The sequence below is a fragment of the Triturus cristatus genome, chromosome 6 (assembly GCF_964204655.1).
Source record: "Triturus cristatus chromosome 6, aTriCri1.1, whole genome shotgun sequence".
NCBI classification, from domain to species: domain Eukaryota; kingdom Metazoa; phylum Chordata; class Amphibia; order Caudata; family Salamandridae; genus Triturus; species Triturus cristatus.
The window spans coordinates 1,063,595,009-1,063,614,742 of NC_140589.1; positions in this window are offsets into that span (position 1 = coordinate 1,063,595,009).

The window sequence follows — 19,734 nt, forward strand, 5'->3', positions numbered from 1 at the left end:
GTAACCCCCTTTTATACCAATGAAAGGACACCACACAGATATATATTCAAAATATATATGTATTTATTTCTCAAAGTAACCCCTAGTCTCTTTATGAGCACAGGAGCACAAATCGTCAAACAAGATTATCACAGAATACACAGAAGTTGCACGTTATATGGATAGGCCCTGGTGGCCACTCAAACCATATACTAAAATAGTGGTATAAGTACCACGAACAGAAAAGGGAAAAGGCCTAGGGCCTCTAGAATCGCTGGGCCTACAAGGAGCTAACGTCAGTTAGTGACCAGGAGGTCCACGGGTGGCGTGTGCAGAGCAAATAGTCACACGCGTGCTCCCATAGGTTTCAATGGGTGCGTAAAAAGTACAAAGTTACTGCAAAAGGAATCTTCCGGATGACCTAGGAACTTAAGATTTGGAACACAGGCACTAGAGATGTAATACTACACTTGGGCACAGGTGTGCCAGCTTTACCTCACCCACAGGAAGCGGGTGCATAGGCCTCGAAGTGCGTCGGGTTTCTTCTATCTGTTCCGTGGGGCCTGTAGACAAAAGTGCTGCAGGCGGTCGGTCGGGAAGAGATGCAGTGGATCCAAGAGTGGATCGGAGTTGCAGAAGACCTGAAAGCAGAGGGGACAGTGTTCACAGTCACTAGCCAGTGACCGGCGTGGCACCAGGTAGGTACCAGGCAATGTCGGGTGCAAACAGGTGATGAGGGGTAGCTTGTCTCCGCAGCCACGTGGTCCCTGAAGGTCGACGACGTCCAGGAGTCGGCTCACGAGCTGTCCCACGCAGGCTCTCGCTGTCGGCGGTGTCGGCGACTTGGTCGAAGCAAACAAGCCTTGGCAAAAGCAATTGCAGGAGGATTCGGAAATCAGCTGTTGGTTCTGACCAGCAAGGTCAGAGGGATTGCTCCTTTGGAGAGGAGCAAGGGCCAGTCTGGAGCAACCAGACCAGCGGTGTTTTTTTGTAGAGTTCGTCGCCAAGATGGCCACTAGCCAGCGGGCCAGCAACCGGTTAGGCGCGTCGAGTGGCAAAATGCAGAAGGGCCCCACGCAGATCGTGGAGATGCTGGAGGGCTCACCTTTGGTGCAGATGCTGCTCGAGGGTTGGGCTTCTCAGGACCCAAAGCACAACTTGGAGGGAGCCTCGGTTGTTGCACTTGTCAGCTTGTCGTAGTCGTTCCAAGATGGCTGGCTCCACGTGTCTCGGTGCCTCCACGGGTCTCCTCTTTGCAGGGACTGTGGATCGGGCGGTGAGAGGTCTGGAGGTCCAGGTCTTGTCAGTCTCTGGGCTCGGGCTCCGGCGGGAGGCGGCGGCAAAGCAGACGGTGATTCGCTGGATGGTGCTTGCGTTAGCAAGGTGGTCACTCCCTGACCACAGGGGAGATTTTCTTCAGTCTTCTGTGCAGCAGAATGTCGAAGTTCCCGTCTTCTTCTTAGTTTCAAGTTGATTCCAGGATGTCTAAAGTCTTAGGACACAGCTCCTACCTTTAAGCAGATTCTAGGGGCCGGACTACCTGCTAGGTCCCTCCCTATGGGTGGGACCAGGAAGGGGGGTGGTTACACCCCCAATCCTTTGTCCAGCTCGCCCCAGGCCCGGGACTGGTGTGCCCCAGGACCGGTTTGAACTGGCATATGCACCGAGGCTCCTTGTGAGCCACAGGCATGTCTGGTTTCTTTCAAGCCCTACCTGACCAATACACAAAATCCTGTCTGGGGTGGTGCATGCACCTCCCCTGGCAGGAAACCCTTTGTCCACACCTCCCAAGCTGGAAGGACTCCCAGCAGCAGGAGGGCAGACTTGTGTCTGTGGTGGCAGCATCCATTTTGTGGAGCTGAGGCTATGTCTGATTTTACCCGGGTTTCAGGTACTGTACATGTCGTGTCCCTCTAGAAGGGTGGAATGCTAACCCCGTCGCCAGAATTGGCGAGGGGTTAGTATTCCAATTCGTATGACACCTTACTCGACATGTTTTGATAAAGCCAAACCAAAGATAGCATTTAACCGCGAGGTTCATAATGCACTTAAGAGTATATGGTATGACGATATCTGGAAACAGTAGAAGGAAGTTGTTCCGACCACTGCAGACAGGCTCAGCTCATGCCAGAGCACCATCTCACATGGAACCAAGCACTCTGCCTTCAGGATTGTTAAGGCCTGCCATAGGAGTGACTTATAGGTTACCAGGTGTCCCATTTAAGTTTAGGTATAGGTATACTACACCTAAGTAAGAGGTGATTACACCAACTTACCCCAGCTGAGTGATCAGCCAGTTGTGTCAGATTGTTAGGCCAAGCCTGGGGTGGCATAATACATGCTTCAGCCCCTGGCAGGCCTTGGATACACCAATGCCCTGGGTACCTAGTGTACACTGGTACAGGGGCTGACAGGGTGATCCAACCAATTGGGTATGTACCTAGGGTACATGGAGTCCATTTTACAGAGAGAGCAGATAGCCTGAGAGCCTGAATGGCAGGATCTCAGGCCAACTAAGTCGAAAAACCAGCTAGACACTAGGCAAAAATTTGGGGGTAACCATAGTCAGATATCCACCTTCCTACACAACCCCCCCCCAAACGAAGGGAGATAAGGCTGACCTTGACCAGGTAAGCCTATATTGCCCAAGTGGCCATATAAGGAGGAACCAGCACTGGCATGGTTACCCCCTGTCTCATGGTCCACTAAGCAATCCCTCACCCTAAGGGTATCAGAGGGTCTCCACCATAGGGAATCTCTACCTGTGGTGTGTCTTGGCAAAGTAAAAGGCTGGTGTTGAGATGGAGTACTGAAGTGAGTGTCCTCAAAGTGAGGCCTCAGCTTCCTCCAATCATCCTCCACCATGGATGCCTTTCTTTCTTTAACTGAGTTGCACTGTGCTCTCAGGGTCAGCCTCTGGCTACCTAAAGCTGGAGGCTGGGTCCCTTTTGTGGGCTTACTGGAGGGACAGGTCAGGTTTGGGGCCCTAAGGTCCCATGTTTGCCTGTGCCCAACAGAATCCCCCTGGGGGAGGTCCCGAACTACCTGTAAAGGAGATCCCTCAGGAATGTTTTTACCCATCACCTGACTAGGGCTACTAGCCAGGCAATCCTCATTCTTTTGATGGGGGGGTTCTTGTGGACAGGGGCCCTCTGGGGGTCCACTGGCCTCCCTGACCTCTGCAGCCCTGGGCTGACTGAGGCAGGGTAGAGAGAGGCAGGCTACCTGCACCAGACTGGATCCCACCTTGGAAGGGGCCACTGACATCAGAGGCTCTGCCAGGCCAGGCCTGGCTACCTCTGGGGCAGTTCCTTCACAAGGGGTGAGGTCAGATCCCTGAGGAGGCTGACCTTTTCCTAATGTGTGGGGAGAGGGAGACTTTTCTTCCTCCCCACTACTCTCAGTTTGTGTGGAGTGATCCATTGTTTCAGGCTTCACTACACCTATGTCAGTCTGAGTATAGGCTGAGACCATTACAGCCTTGCCAACCTTTTCAGGGGGGCACTCAGTTTGTGTTTGAGCTGTGACTGTCACAGCTCTGCCAGTCCCTACAGGGAAGTCTGTCTGTGCCTGGGCTGTGGCTACCACTGCCCTTCCAACCTTTTCAGGGAGGAAATCTATTTGGACAGGGGTTGTGAATGGCACAACCCCCCTACCCTTTTGTGAAAGGCCTACCATTTTAGAATGGGTGTCTTGTTCAACTCCAGCCCAAGCTGAGAGTTCTAAGTCATTCCCCAGTAAGCAGTCTACAGGCAAGGTTGGGGACACTGCTACCCTTTTAGGGCCAGTGACCCCTCCCCAGCTGAGACATACCTCTGCCATGGGATGACTGTTCTGTTTGCCATCAATGTTAGTCACCTGGTAGGAGAAACCGGGCAAAAGCTGCTCAGAGGGAACTAGCCAATGGGCCACCATTGTGATGCTAGCCCCAGTGTCTCTGTAGGCCTCAGCTTTTGTACCATTGATGTAGGGCTCCTGTCTGTACCTACCCAAAGTGTTGGGACAGGCAGTGAAGTTGGCAAACCCCATGCCACCATCACAGACAAGAGTGGTTGCTGTAGGGGAATTGGCTAAGCCAGGGTCCCCCTGTGTTCCCCAAGTAAACCCACCCAGATTTCTGGGGGCACTCCCACCACCTGGGGGATTACTGCTGACAGTAATAGGTGGTGTGACAGGAGTAATTGGAGGAACAGTTTTGTTTTTAGCCCTTGGGCAACCGCTGTCAGTTTTCCAATGCCCAGGAGTTTTACACTCATGGCAGTAGGGCTTTTTAGCTGTGGTAGAGGAGGGAGCTTGGGACCCACCACCCTGTGTGGAGTTTTGGGGCCCTGAGGAAGGTTTCTCTTTTTCTTTATCCCCACCCTTCTCTTGAGGCTTGGTGGTATCTTTCTTTTGGTCACCACCCTGGTTTTTAGGCCTGATCCTGGTCCTGACCCATTTATCTGCCCTCTTTCCCAATTCTTGGGGAGAGGTCAAATCTGAGTCTACCAGGTGTTGATGGAGAAGCTGGTTTTGACAATTACTTAAAATCTGCTCTCTCATCATCAAATTGTACAATCCTGTATAATCAGACACCTTACTTCCCAGCAACCAACCCTCCAAAGCCTTAGTGGCACACTCCACATATTCAGACCAGTCCTGAGTCTGTGTCTTCTGGGTGTCTCTGAACATTAACCTGTACTGTTCAGTGGTTAAGCCTAACCCATCAACTAGGACACTCTTCAGGACTCTGTAATTTCTGACATCCTCTTCTCTAACAGTGAGGAGTCTATCTCTGCCTCTCCCCTCAAAGGAGAGCCATAAGATTGCTGCCCACTGGTCTTCAGGAACCTGCTGCACTTTGCAGGCTCTCTCAAGAGCAGTCATCCATTTGTGGATGTCATCCCCACTTTTGTAGGGGGGCACAATCTTGGACAGGTTCCTATTGTCAAAGACCCTATCTTTGTCCCTAGGGACATTGCTGCCACCAGTGGGTATAGACCCACTCTCTCTATGCTGCCTAGCCTTGCTCAGTTTTTCTTCCATCAGGGCTACTTCTAGCTCCTGCTTCCTGATCCTCAGCTGGGCTTCCTGCATTCTGGCCTCATGTTCCCTCCTCTGAGGGGTGGTCATCCTTTTCCTGGAGTGACCTTGAGAGCCCCTAGAGCCATGAGAAGCATTGGAGTCACCTGAGCGATTCCTTTGCCTCCCAAGCCCTGTGTTAAGTCCACTGGGGAGATCCAATGGGGGGAACCCATTGTCAGTCCCCAATAGCCTTAGTTTAGCTGGGCCAAGTATAATACTTGGCACTGGGCTAGTTCTCCCTTCATCATCACTACTTTCTGTATCCTCACCACTTTCCTCCCCTGTAGTATGGTTCTCATCTAAGGGATGGCTATTGGAACTGGGTACCTCTGTAGTATCTTCAGAAGGGGGGCCTCCTGTTCCTGACCCTAAGGGGGCTAACTGGGAAGCTTTCTTGAGTGCTCTCTGATTCTCATCATTCTGTAAGAGCTCTCTGAGCTCAGCAGAGTTTGGGTTCTTGGGCTGTTTAAGGCCTCTAAGAGTTGCCAAATGCCTGAGCTCATTCTGATTAAGGGTAGCAAAGCTGGATGGTGCCCTCTGGGGGTCACTCTCAACAGAGATGGGTACAGTGGACCCCTCTGCCCCGGCCATTGCTCTTAAGTGTGGGTGGATGTGTTGCAATCTACCTACACTTGGGTTTACCTACTAAACCTATCTAGTAGTTGTAGTCAGGGTGTGCTACTCCCTTTGCTCTACAACAACTAAGTTCAGTAGAACTTAAGTATATCTAATCTTGTTTTATATGTACCTACAGGTACCTATGTGATCTTTCAATTGGTAACCAAGAGATTACAATGGTAAAACACAGCAAGCTCAAATCCAACCGCTGCTCACCAATGTGAGAAGTTGGCCTGGTATATGCTGTTCACTAGTTCTAGTGACCACCTTGTACCATGCCAAGCAACCCTTATGGTGTGGTTGTAAGTCAACCTTTTTGGACTAGCTGCCCTAGTGGTAGCGTAGGCTAAGCAGTCTTTGAGGCTAAACTCGTGAAGCGTGTTAAGCAAGCTGTTTTACCAATAGTAACCCCCTTTTATACCAATGAAAGGACACCACACAGATATATATTCAAAATATATATGTATTTATTTCTCAAAGTAACCCCTAGTCTCTTTATGAGCACAGGAGCACAAATCGTCAAACAAGATTATCACAGAATACACAGAAGTTGCACGTTATATGGATAGGCCCTGGTGGCCACTCAAACCATATACTAAAATAGTGGTATAAGTACCACGAACAGAAAAGGGAAAAGGCCTAGGGCCTCTAGAATCGCTGGGCCTACAAGGAGCTAACGTCAGTTAGTGACCAGGAGGTCCACGGGTGGCGTGTGCAGAGCAAATAGTCACACGCGTGCTCCCATAGGTTTCAATGGGTGCGTAAAAAGTACAAAGTTACTGCAAAAGGAATCTTCCGGATGACCTAGGAACTTAAGATTTGGAACACAGGCACTAGAGATGTAATACTACACTTGGGCACAGGTGTGCCAGCTTTACCTCACCCACAGGAAGCGGGTGCATAGGCCTCGAAGTGCGTCGGGTTTCTTCTATCTGTTCCGTGGGGCCTGTAGACAAAAGTGCTGCAGGCGGTCGGTCGGGAAGAGATGCAGTGGATCCAAGAGTGGATCGGAGTTGCAGAAGACCTGAAAGCAGAGGGGACAGTGTTCACAGTCACTAGCCAGTGACCGGCGTGGCACCAGGTAGGTACCAGGCAATGTCGGGTGCAAACAGGTGATGAGGGGTAGCTTGTCTCCGCAGCCACGTGGTCCCTGAAGGTCGACGACGTCCAGGAGTCGGCTCACGAGCTGTCCCACGCAGGCTCTCGCTGTCGGCGGTGTCGGCGACTTGGTCGAAGCAAACAAGCCTTGGCAAAAGCAATTGCAGGAGGATTCGGAAATCAGCTGTTGGTTCTGACCAGCAAGGTCAGAGGGATTGCTCCTTTGGAGAGGAGCAAGGGCCAGTCTGGAGCAACCAGACCAGCGGTGTTTTTTTGTAGAGTTCGTCGCCAAGATGGCCACTAGCCAGCGGGCCAGCAACCGGTTAGGCGCGTCGAGTGGCAAAATGCAGAAGGGCCCCACGCAGATCGTGGAGATGCTGGAGGGCTCACCTTTGGTGCAGATGCTGCTCGAGGGTTGGGCTTCTCAGGACCCAAAGCACAACTTGGAGGGAGCCTCGGTTGTTGCACTTGTCAGCTTGTCGTAGTCGTTCCAAGATGGCTGGCTCCACGTGTCTCGGTGCCTCCACGGGTCTCCTCTTTGCAGGGACTGTGGATCGGGCGGTGAGAGGTCTGGAGGTCCAGGTCTTGTCAGTCTCTGGGCTCGGGCTCCGGCGGGAGGCGGCGGCAAAGCAGACGGTGATTCGCTGGATGGTGCTTGCGTTAGCAAGGTGGTCACTCCCTGACCACAGGGGAGATTTTCTTCAGTCTTCTGTGCAGCAGAATGTCGAAGTTCCCGTCTTCTTCTTAGTTTCAAGTTGATTCCAGGATGTCTAAAGTCTTAGGACACAGCTCCTACCTTTAAGCAGATTCTAGGGGCCGGACTACCTGCTAGGTCCCTCCCTATGGGTGGGACCAGGAAGGGGGGTGGTTACACCCCCAATCCTTTGTCCAGCTCGCCCCAGGCCCGGGACTGGTGTGCCCCAGGACCGGTTTGAACTGGCATATGCACCGAGGCTCCTTGTGAGCCACAGGCATGTCTGGTTTCTTTCAAGCCCTACCTGACCAATACACAAAATCCTGTCTGGGGTGGTGCATGCACCTCCCCTGGCAGGAAACCCTTTGTCCACACCTCCCAAGCTGGAAGGACTCCCAGCAGCAGGAGGGCAGACTTGTGTCTGTGGTGGCAGCATCCATTTTGTGGAGCTGAGGCTATGTCTGATTTTACCCGGGTTTCAGGTACTGTACATGTCGTGTCCCTCTAGAAGGGTGGAATGCTAACCCCGTCGCCAGAATTGGCGAGGGGTTAGTATTCCAATTCGTATGACACCTTACTCGACATGTTTTGATAAAGCCAAACCAAAGATAGCATTTAACCGCGAGGTTCATAATGCACTTAAGAGTATATGGTATGACGATATCTGGAAACAGTAGAAGGAAGTTGTTCCGACCACTGCAGACAGGCTCAGCTCATGCCAGAGCACCATCTCACATGGAACCAAGCACTCTGCCTTCAGGATTGTTAAGGCCTGCCATAGGAGTGACTTATAGGTTACCAGGTGTCCCATTTAAGTTTAGGTATAGGTATACTACACCTAAGTAAGAGGTGATTACACCAACTTACCCCAGCTGAGTGATCAGCCAGTTGTGTCAGATTGTTAGGCCAAGCCTGGGGTGGCATAATACATGCTTCAGCCCCTGGCAGGCCTTGGATACACCAATGCCCTGGGTACCTAGTGTACACTGGTACAGGGGCTGACAGGGTGATCCAACCAATTGGGTATGTACCTAGGGTACATGGAGTCCATTTTACAGAGAGAGCAGATAGCCTGAGAGCCTGAATGGCAGGATCTCAGGCCAACTAAGTCGAAAAACCAGCTAGACACTAGGCAAAAATTTGGGGGTAACCATAGTCAGATATCCACCTTCCTACAGCCCCCATTTGCTGAGATTGCTGCTCTAGGACTAGAGTAAAGGAAGGACATTAGGGAGGAAATCTTTGGACCAAAACCAAACCACTTTAAAGTTTTAAATAGATAAGGCCATTCAACCCGATCAAAGGCTTTTTCCGCATCCAAAGCTATGGCTGTGAGGGAATGGGGATAATGAGAGGACTTGGAGAGAATGTAAAAAAATAATCTAGTGTTATCTGACAACAGTCTGCCCTTAACAAAACCAGACTGCTCTTTCCCTAAAAGCTCGGGTAGTAGAGACTCTAAGCGTAAAGCTAATGCTTTAGAAAAAATTTAGTAATCAATGTTTACTAGAGAAATAGGGCGATCATTTTTACAATACTTTGGATCTTTGCCCGGTTTCAGGATAATGCAGATAAGGGTGTCAGAGAAGGATACAGAAGCGGAACCAGTTTGAAGGAAATTAGAGAGAAGCAGATGTAATTTGTGGATAAGCAAATTTGAAAAACAGGTCAAAAATTCAACAGTGAAGCCGTCCGGCCCCGGGGCTTTACCTTGTTTGAGAGTATGAAGAGCCTGGAGGAGGTCCCTGTGAGTAAGATCGGATTCTAAAGAAGAAAGGTTCGGAGGAGTATCAAAAGGAGAAGAGATGGTAGACAAAAAGTGGGAGATGGACTGTTCAGAGGAGGATGCTTCGGAAGAATACAATGCATCATAAAAATGTAAAAATTCCTGTAGGATGTCTTCGCTTTTGTGTTTCAATAACCCATCATGACCGTAAATAGATTCAATGTTGATTTTGTTTTGTCTCACCTTTAAATAATTGGCCAACAGCTTTCCAGCCTTATTCTGTCCACCATAGAACTTGGCGCTAGATTTTAAGAGAAAATTAGAAGCATTAAACGTGGAATCTTTATTAAATTGAAATTTGGCAGAGATTAGATCGTTTAAGCAATCTTTTGATTTAGAAGTATAATATAAGTGTTCTAATCGTTTAATTTTGGAAAGTAAGGCATTAGTTTCTTGTTGGGCTTTCTTCCGCTTACGAGAGACATAATTAATGATGAAGTCTCTTGCTGATGCTTTAAAAGCATCCCAAACTACTGGGAATGGAACTTCACCCGTGTGATTAAGCAAGAAATACTCGTGGGAAAAGGATGTAAAAGAAGAGACAAATTGTGCATCAAGAAGAAGAGCGTTATTAAAACGCCATTTTTAAGAGAGGTAGGCTTTCGTACAACATCCAAAACAATAGAAACTGGGGCAGGATCCGAAATTAAAATGGAGCCGATGTCCGAAGAGATAAGGGACTGGGTAAGGTGATGTGAAATAAAAAAATAATCCAGTCGAGATTGAGTTTGGTGAGGGGGTGAATAAAAAGAGTATTCTCGTAAAGTGGGATTACATAGTCTCCAAGCATCAGTTAATTTGTATTGTGCAATGAGGTGAGTGAAAGATTTTTGTGACTTATGTGGAATGTAAGCACTAGCTGAATGTCTATCCAAAAAAGGGTCAAAAACTTTGTTGCAGTCACCTACTAGAATAAAGTTATCAACATAATGTTGAGTAATTAGCGGAGCTAAACAAGTCCAAAAAGAGGCGTCTCCACTTGTTGGAGCGTACACATTTAAAATGGACATAGGGACATTATCTAAAATGAAATTAACTAACACCCATCTACCTGAAATATCTGCAAAATGCGTCACTGACTTGACTGGAAGAGATTTTCTAAACAAAATCAAGACGCCGTTACGTTTACCGTCACCTGGAGAAAAATACACTTCACCCACCCAACCCCTATTCAATTTAGCAGATTCAATTGCCGATAGATGTGATTCTTGTAAACAGGCTATATCTGCGTTAAGTTTGGTCAAATGGGATAATACTCTCTGTCTTTTAGTTGGTGAATGTAAACCTCTAACATTCCAAGAAAATAGTTTCAAAGGCATAAAACGTCATTAAGCATGCATATCAAAAAACCAGTTGAGAAAAAATCATGAAAAAGAAAAACGTGTAAAACATAAAGGCATATTAATGAGATACATCTGAAAAAAAAGAAGAACATTTCATATAAAGCAACAAAGTAAAAGCCAGTTACTTGATGAGAAAAAGAAAAAATGAAAGTACAAAAGAGGAGAAATAGTGAAAACATAAGGAAAGAAGTTGGATAATGAAGGAGCTGGATCAAGAAGAGATGATAAAGAAAGTGGTGAAAAGAAACAAAGCCAAAAGAAGAAAGAAAAAGAAGTGTAAGAACATAATAACAGAAGAAAAAGAGCAAAAGACTTACATAATGTCGAGAACAAACAGGTGGGGAGGAGGATGGAGGCCACATAGAACGATGACGGGTCAGAAGCTCCAAAGGGAGGGCAGGGAAGGAAAACAACCGCAACGAACTCCACGAACATGAAGGTGAGTGACGATACGGATGAGAAAATCTGTGCAAGGGGGAAATAGAATAAACATTAAATATAAGAACATAGAAAAATGACGTAAAACAAACATTAGTAAAACTGTGTAAGCAAACCAATCATGTAAATCAACAAGGAACTCAGTATAAAATCCTTAACAAATGTGAGTGAAAACCAATTGTTAAGAACTTGAAGAAGCAGCAATGTCCATTCCTGTGGAAGTATGAGAATACAAAAAACTCTTGAGTTTCAACGGATCGTCATAAGTAGTAGTCTTGTTATTAAAAGTCACCTTGAAAAGACAGGGATGGAAAAGTCCATATCTCGCTCCCATAGAACGTAGCTGTGGTCTAAGTGAAAGAAATTCCTTGCGCCGGTCAGCAGTGGGTTTAGCATAATCTTGCGAGAAGAAAAGCTGATTGCCAGACCAGGTGAGTCGGGGGATAGCCCTGGCTGCAGATAATACTGTAAGTAAATCTGTGTATTCCAGGAAATAGAGGATAACACCTCTCGGACGTTTAACGTGAGTAGTAGAAAACCCAGTAGGAGGAGGACCAAACGATGAGCTCTTTGTATATTGAAATTGGTGGTATCTGGCAGCTTGAGAATCTTCGGCAAAAAGGATTTGAAGAAAGTAAGGGCATCGGATCCCTCTGAATTTTCCGCCAGGCCATAAATACGAAGATTGTTCCTCCTATTTCTGTTCTCCAAATTCTCAAGTTGCTTGTGGAGTGTAGAGACTTGGACGCATAATGGATCAACTTTGGCAACAGATGAAGTAAGAGATTCAACAGTTTGTTCTAGGAGGGTAACACGACCATCAAGAGTTGACCACTTGTCAGATAACAGCTGAAGAGTAATTTTGGTGTCATCAAGAGTAGCTTTAGTTTCTTCAATAAAAGGACGTAAGGCCCTAATTTCCTCCAGTAGGATATCCATTGTTACTTGCGAGGTTTGTTTGGGAGGAGAAGGTGGGTCTTTTTTTAGCCTTTTGATAGAACCTTTGGTAGTGCCACTTGGTTGCGAAACTGAAGCAGAGGAGGAATTTTTGGCAGAAGGGTCAGAGGAGTCATCCATCTCTAAACACTGGTATCTAGAACTCGTGTGAAGGAGAAATCTGCGAGAAGTTGGAGAAGGTTTGCGTAACTCCTTATATGTTCTACCCATAGAAGAGGTGACAAATGCACTAGAATAAAACAGAACAGATAACGAGCAATTTGGGATTCCTGATCCTGAACCCAAAAAGGTTCAGGCTTGCGCTTCCCTTCTGATAAGTGCCCGTATCCAAAGGTTAATCCGTTGTCATACCTGTCGTTTTGATAGTGAAATAACTAAAACAACTTGATAACCACAGTAAAAATGTCAAGAATTATAACTTTGTTTTATCATATAGAGGTAGTCTGCTCAAGGGTCTGAAGACGCAACAGCCGAAGTAAAATTCATTTTACTCAGTCACTAAGAGCAGGGCTCCTGTCAGATTTAATTAAAAGAATAGGATTCAAAGAGCATTGTTTGACAGAGTAAAAGACATCGTCCCAAGCTTAAAGGAGTTAAGTAATCCAGAAACATAGGAGAATATCAGCAAGCAGAGGGCTCAGAAGGAGGTGGACGCACATCTTGTACAGTACCTAAAATATTGTGAGGAGAAAAGCGCCACATGTATTTGCACGGAGCATTTCTGTCACTGGAATTTTCCTCACAAAGAAGAAACGTCGATGCGTTCAAAATGGCGGCCGCCGTCAGCGCTACAAAAGCGCTGAGCACAACACAAAGGATTCCCGGTGCCTCAGGCAGCAAAATGATTCATGAAACAGCTTGCGTGTGTCCAGGCATATTCTGACGTCAAAATCTGCTCACCATTTCGGAAATGAAGTCCTTAGGATACGGTTGCTCCGACCCGCGCTGCGGAGCTTCACGGGAACACCGCCATTCGCGCCGGGCGCTAAGCCACGCCCCCCAGTTTCCTGCTCATCTAAGGAGCAAGAACCTAGCCCTGTTAAATCAAAAGTCACAACTAGAGGGCAGAAAGCAAAACTGAAGTCAATTTGTATTAAGGAATCTCCCTCTATAAAAAGGAAGAGTAAGTGTAGGAAGGTGGATATCTGACTATGGTTACCCCCAAATTTTTGCCTAGTGTCTAGCTGGTTTTTCGACTTAGTTGGCCTGAGATCCTGCTATTCAGGATCTCAGCCTGGCTGTTCTCTCTTTAAAATGGACTCCATGTACCCTAGGTACATACCCAATTGGTTGGATCACCCTGTCAGCCCCTGTACCGGTGTACACTAGGTACCCAGGGCATTGGTGTACCCAAGGCCTGCCAGGGGCTGAAGCATGTATTATGCCACCCCAGGCTTGGCCTAACAATTTGACACAACTGGCTGATCACTCAGCTGGGGTAAGTTGGTGTAATCACCACTTACTAAGGTGTAGTATACCTATACCTAACCTTAAATGGGACACATGGTAACCTATAAGTCACTCCTATGGCAGGCCTTAACAATCCTGAAGGCAGAGTGCTTGGTTCCATGTGAGATGGTGCTCTGGCATGAGCTGAGCCTGTCTGCAGTGGTCGGAACAACTTCCTTCTACTGTTTCCAGATATCGTCATACCATATACTCTTAAGTGCATTATGAACCTCGCGGTTAAATGCTATCTTTGGTTTGGCTTTATCAAAACATGTCGAGTAAGGTGTCATACGAATTGGAATACTAACCCCTCGCCAATTCTGGCGACGGGGTTAGCATTCCACCCTTCTAGAGGGACACGACATGTACAGAACCTGAAACCCGGGTAAAATCAGACATAGCCTCAGCTCCACAAAATGGATGCTGCCACCACAGACACAAGTCTGCCCTCCTGCTGCTGGGAGTCCTTCCAGCTTGGGAGGTGTGGACAAAGGGTTTCCTGCCAGGGGAGGTGCGTGCACCACCCCAGACAGGATTTTGTGTATTGGTCAGGTAGGGCTTGAAAGAAACCAGACATGCCTGTGGCTCACAAGGAGCCTCGGTGCATATGCCAGTTCAAACCGGTCCTGGGGCACACCAGTCCCGGGCCTGGGGCGAGCTGGACAAAGGATTGGGGGTGTAACCACCCCCCTTCCTGGTCCCACCCATAGGGAGGGACCTAGCAGGTAGTCCGGCCCCTAGAATCCGCTTAAAGGTAGGAGCTGTGTCCTAAGACTTCAGACATCCTGGAATCAACTTGAAACTAAGAAGAAGACGGGAACTTCGACATTCTGCTGCACAGAAGACTGAAGGAAATCTCCCCTGTGGTCAGGGAGTGACCACCTTGCTAACGCAAGCACCATCCAGCGAATCAACGTCTGCTTTGCCGCCGCCTCCCGCCGGAGCCCGAGCCCAGAGACTGACAAGACCTGGACCTCCAGACCTCTCACCACCCGATCCACAGTCCCTGCAAAGAGGAGACCCGTGGAGGCACCGAGACACGTGGAGCCAGCCATCTTGGAACGACTACGACAAGCTGACAAGTGCAACAACCGAGGCTCCCTCCAAGTTGTGCTTTGGGATCTGAGAAGCCCAACACCCGAGCAGCATCTGCACCAAAGGTGAGCCCTCCAGCATCTCCACGATCTGCGTGGGGCCCTTCTGCATTTTGCCACTCGACGCGCCTAACCGGTTGCTGGCCCGCTGGCTAGTGGCCATCTTGGCGACGAACTCTACAAAATACACTGCTGGTCTGGTTGCTCCAGACTGGCCCTTGCTCCCCTCCAAAGGAGCAATCCCTCTGACCTTGCTGGTCAGAACCAACAGCTGATTTCCGAATCCTCCTACAAGTGCTTTTGCCAAGGCTTGTTTGCTTCGATCAAGTCGCCGACACCGCCGACAGCGAGAGCCTGCGTGGGACAGCTCGTGAGCCGACTCCTGGACGTCGTCGACCTTCAGGGACCACGTGGCTGCGGAGACAAGCTACCCCTCATCACCTGTTTGCACCCGACATTGCCTGGTACCCACCTGGTGCCACGCTGGTCACTGGCTAGTGACTGTGAACACTGTCCCCTCTGCTTACAGGTCTTCAACATCTCCGATCCACTCTGGGATCCACTGCACCTCTCCCGGACCGACCGCCTGCAGCATCTTTGTCTTCAAGCTCCACGGAACAGATAGAAGAAACCCGACGCACTTCGAGGCCTATGCACCCGCTTCCTGTGGGTGAGGTAAAGCTGGCACACCTGTGCCCAAGTGTAGTATTACATCTCTAGTGCCTGTGTTCCAAATCTTGAGTTCCTAGTCCATCCGGAAGATCCTCTTTGCAGTAACTTTGTACTTTTTACGCACCTATTGAAACGTATGGGAGCACGCGTGTGACTATTTGCTCTGCACACGCCACCCGTGGACCTCCTGGTCACTAACTGACGTTAGCTCCTTGTAGGCCCAGCGATTCTAGAGGCCCTAGGCCTTTTCCCTTTTCTGTTCGTGGTACTTATACCACTATTTTAGTATATGGTTCGAGTGGCCACCAGGGCCTATCCATATAACGTGCAACTTCTGTGTATTCTGTGATAATCTTGTTTGACGATTTGTGCTCCTGTGCTCATAAAGAGACTAGGGGTTACTTTGAGAAATAAATATATATATATTTTGAATATATATCTGTGTGGTGTCCTTTCATTGGTATAAAAGGGGGTTGCATTTGGTAAAACAGCTGGCTTAACACGCTTCACGAGTTTAGCCTCAAAGACTGCTTAGTCTACGCTACCACTAGGGCAGCTAGTCCGAAAAGGTTGACTTACAACCACACCATAAGGGTTGCTTGGCATGGTACAAGGTGATCACTTTAACTAGTGAGCATCATATACCAGGCCAACTTCTCACATTGGTGAGCAGCGGTTGGATTTGAGCTTGCTGTGTTTTACCATTGTAATCTCTTGGTTACCAATTGAAAGATCACATAGGTACCTGTAGGTACATATAAAACAAGATTAGATATACATAAGTTCTACTGAACTTAGTTGTTGTAGAGCAAAGGGAGTAGCACACCCTGACTACAACTACTAGATAGGTTTAGTAGGTAAACCCAAGTGTAGGTAGATTGCAACACATCCACCCACACTTAAGAGCAATGGCCGGGGCAGAGGGGTCCACTGTACCCATCTCTGTTGAGAGTGACCCCCAGAGGGCACCATCCAGCTTTGCTACCCTTAACCAGAATGAGCTCAGGCATTTGGCAACTCTTAGAGGCCTTAAACAGCCCAAGAACCCTACCTCTGCTGAGCTCAGAGAACTCTTACAAAATGATGAGAATCAGAGAGAACTCAGGAAAGCTTCCCAGTTAGCCCCCTTAGGGTCAGGAACAGGAGGCCCCCCTTCTGAAGATGCTACAGAGGTACCCAGTTCCAATAGCCATCCCTTAGATGAGAATCATACTACAGGGGAGGAAAGTGGTGAGGATACAGAAAGTAGTGATGATGAAGGGAGAACTAGCCCAGTGCCAAGTGTTATACTTGGCCCAGCTAAACTAAGGCTATTGGGGATTGACAGTGGGTTTACCCCATTGGATCTCCCCAGTGGACTTAACACAGGGCTTGGGAGGCAAAGGAATCGCCCAGGTGACTCCAATGCTTCTCATGGCTCTAGAGGCTCTCAAGGTCACTCCAGGAAAAGGATGACCACCCCTCAGAGGAGGGAACATGAGGCCAGAATGCAGGAAGCCCAGCTGAGGATCAGGAAGCAGGAGCTAGAAGTAGCCCTGATGGAAGAAAAACTGAGGAAGGCTAGGCAACCTAGAGAGAGTGGGTCTATACCCACTGGTGGCAGCATTGTCCCTAAGGACAAAGATAGGGTCTTTGATAATAGGAACCTGTCTAAGGTTGTGCCCCCCTACAAAAGTGGGGATGACATCCACAAATGGATAACTGCTCTTGAGAGAGCCTGCAAAGTACAGCAGGTTCCTGAAGACCAGTGGGCAGCAATCCTCTGGCTCTCCTTTGAAGGAAGAGGCAGAGACAGACTCCTCACTGTTAGAGAAGAGGATGTCAGAAACTACAGCATCCTGAAGAGTGTTCTGGTTGATGGGTTAGGCTTAACCACTGAACAGTACAGGTTAATGTTCAGAGACACCCAAAAGACACAGACTCAGGACTGGTCTGAATATGTTGAATGTGCCACTAAGGCTTTGGAGGGTTGGTTGCTGGGAAGTAAGGTATCTGATTATACAGGATTGTACAATTTGATGATGAGAGAACAGATTTTAAGTAACTGTCAAAACCAGCTCCTCCATCAACACCTGGTAGACTCAGATTTGACCTCTCCCCAAGAATTGGGAAAGAGGGCAGATAAATGGGTCAGGACCAGGATCAGGCCTAAGAATCAGGGTGGTGACCAAAAGAAAGATACCACCAAACCTCAAGAGAAGGGAGGGGATAAGGCAAAAGAGAAATCTTCCTCAGGGCCCCAAAACTCCACACAGGGTGGTGGGTCCCAAGCTCCCTCCTCTACCACAGGTAAAAAGCCTTACTGCCATGAGTGTAAAACTCCTGGGCATTGGAAAACTGACAGCAGTTGCCCAAGGGCTACAAACAAAACTGTTCCTCCAATTACTCCTGTCACACCACCTATTACTGTCAGCAGTAATCCCCCAGGTGGTGGGAGTGCCCCCAAAAATTTGGGTGGGTTTACTTGGGGAACACAGGGGGACCCTGGCTTAGCCAATTCCCCTGCAGCAGATACTCTTGTCTGTGATGGTGGCATGGGGTTTGCCAACTTCACTGCCTGTCCCAACACTTTGGGTAGGTACAGACAGGAGCCCTACATCAATGGTACAAAAGCTGAGGCCTACAGAGACACTGGAGCTAGCATCGCAATGGTGGCCCATTGGCTAGTTCCCTCTGAACAGCTTTTGCCTGGTTTCTCCTACCAGGTGACCAACATTGATGGCAAACAGAACAGTCATCCCATGGCAGAGGTATGTCTCAGCTGGGGAGGTGTCACTGGCCCTAAAAGGGTGGCAGTGTCCCCAACCTTGCCTGTAGACTGCTTACTGGGGAATGACTTAGAACTCTCAGCTTGGGCTGGAGTTGAACAAGACACCCATTCTAAAATGGTAGGCCTTTCACAAAAGGGTAGTGGGGTTGTGCCATTCACAACCCCTGTCCAAATAGATTTCCTCCCTGGAAAGGTTGGAAGGGCAGTGGTAGCCACAGCCCAGGCACAGACAGACTTCCCTGTAGAGACTGGCAGAGCTGTGACAGTCACAGCTCAAACACAAACTGAGTGCCCCCCTGAAAAGGTTGGCAAGGCTGTAATGGTCTCAGCCTATACTCAGACTGACATAGGTGTAGTGAAGCCTGAAACTATGGATCACTCCACACAAACAGAGAGTAGTGGGGAGGAAGAAAAGTCTCCCTCTCCCCAGACATTAGGAAAAAGTCAGCCTCCTCAGGGAGCTGACCTCACCCCTTGTGAAGGAACTGCCCCAGAGGTAGCCAGGCCTGGCCTGGCAGAGCCTCTGATGTCAGTGGCCCCTTCCAAGGTGGGACCCAGTCTGGTGCAGGTAGCCTGCCTCTCTCTACCCTGCCTCAGTCAGCCCAGGGCTGCAGAGGTCAGGGAGGCCAGTGGACCCCAAGAGGGCCCCTGTCCACAAGAACCCCCCCATCAAAAGAATGAGGATTGCCTGGCTAGTAGCCCTAGTCAGGTGATGGGTAAAAACATTCCTAAGGGATCTCCTTTACAGGTAGTTAGGGACCTCCCCCAGAGGGATTCTGTTGGGTACAGGCAAACATGGGACCTTAGGGCCCCAGACCTGACCTGTCCCTCCAGTAAGCCCACAAAAGGGACCCAGCCTCCAGCTTTAGGTAGCCAGAGGCTGACCCTGAGAGCACAGTGCAACTCAGTTAAGGAAAGAAAGGCATCCATGGTGGAGGGGGATTGGAGGAAGGTGAGGCCTCACTTTGAGGACACTCACTTCAGTACTCCATCTCAACACCAGCCTTTTGCTTTGCCAAGACACACCAAAGGTAGAGATTCCCTATGGTGGAGACCCTCTGATACCCTTAGGGTGAGGGATTGCTTAGTGGACCATGAGACAGGGGGTAACCATGCCAGTGCTGGTTCCTCCTTATATGGCCACTTGGGCAATATAGGCTTACCTGGTCAAGGTCAGCCTTATCTCCCTTCGTTTGGGGGGGGGGTTGTGTAGGAAGGTGGATATCTGACTATGGTTACCCCCAAATTTTTGCCTAGTGTCTAGCTGGTTTTTCGACTTAGTTGGCAGGAGATCCTGCTATTCAGGATCTCAGCCTGGCTGTTCTCTCTTTAAAATGGACTCCATGTACCCTAGGTACATACCCAATTGGTTGGATCACCCTGTCAGCCCCTGTACCGGTGTACACTAGGTACCCAGGGCATTGGTGTACCCAAGGCCTGCCAGGGGCTGAAGCATGTATTATGCCACCCCAGGCTTGGCCTAACAATTTGACACAACTGGCTGATCACTCAGCTGGGGTAAGTTGGTGTAATCACCTCTTACTAAGGTGTAGTATACCTATACCTAACCTTAAATGGGACACATGGTAACCTATAAGTCACTCCTATGGCAGGCCTTAACAATCCTGAAGGCAGAGTGCTTGGTTCCATGTGAGATGGTGCTCTGGCATGAGCTGAGCCTGTCTGCAGTGGTCGGAACAACTTCCTTCTACTGTTTCCAGATATCGTCATACCATATACTCTTAAGTGCATTATGAACCTCGCGGTTAAAT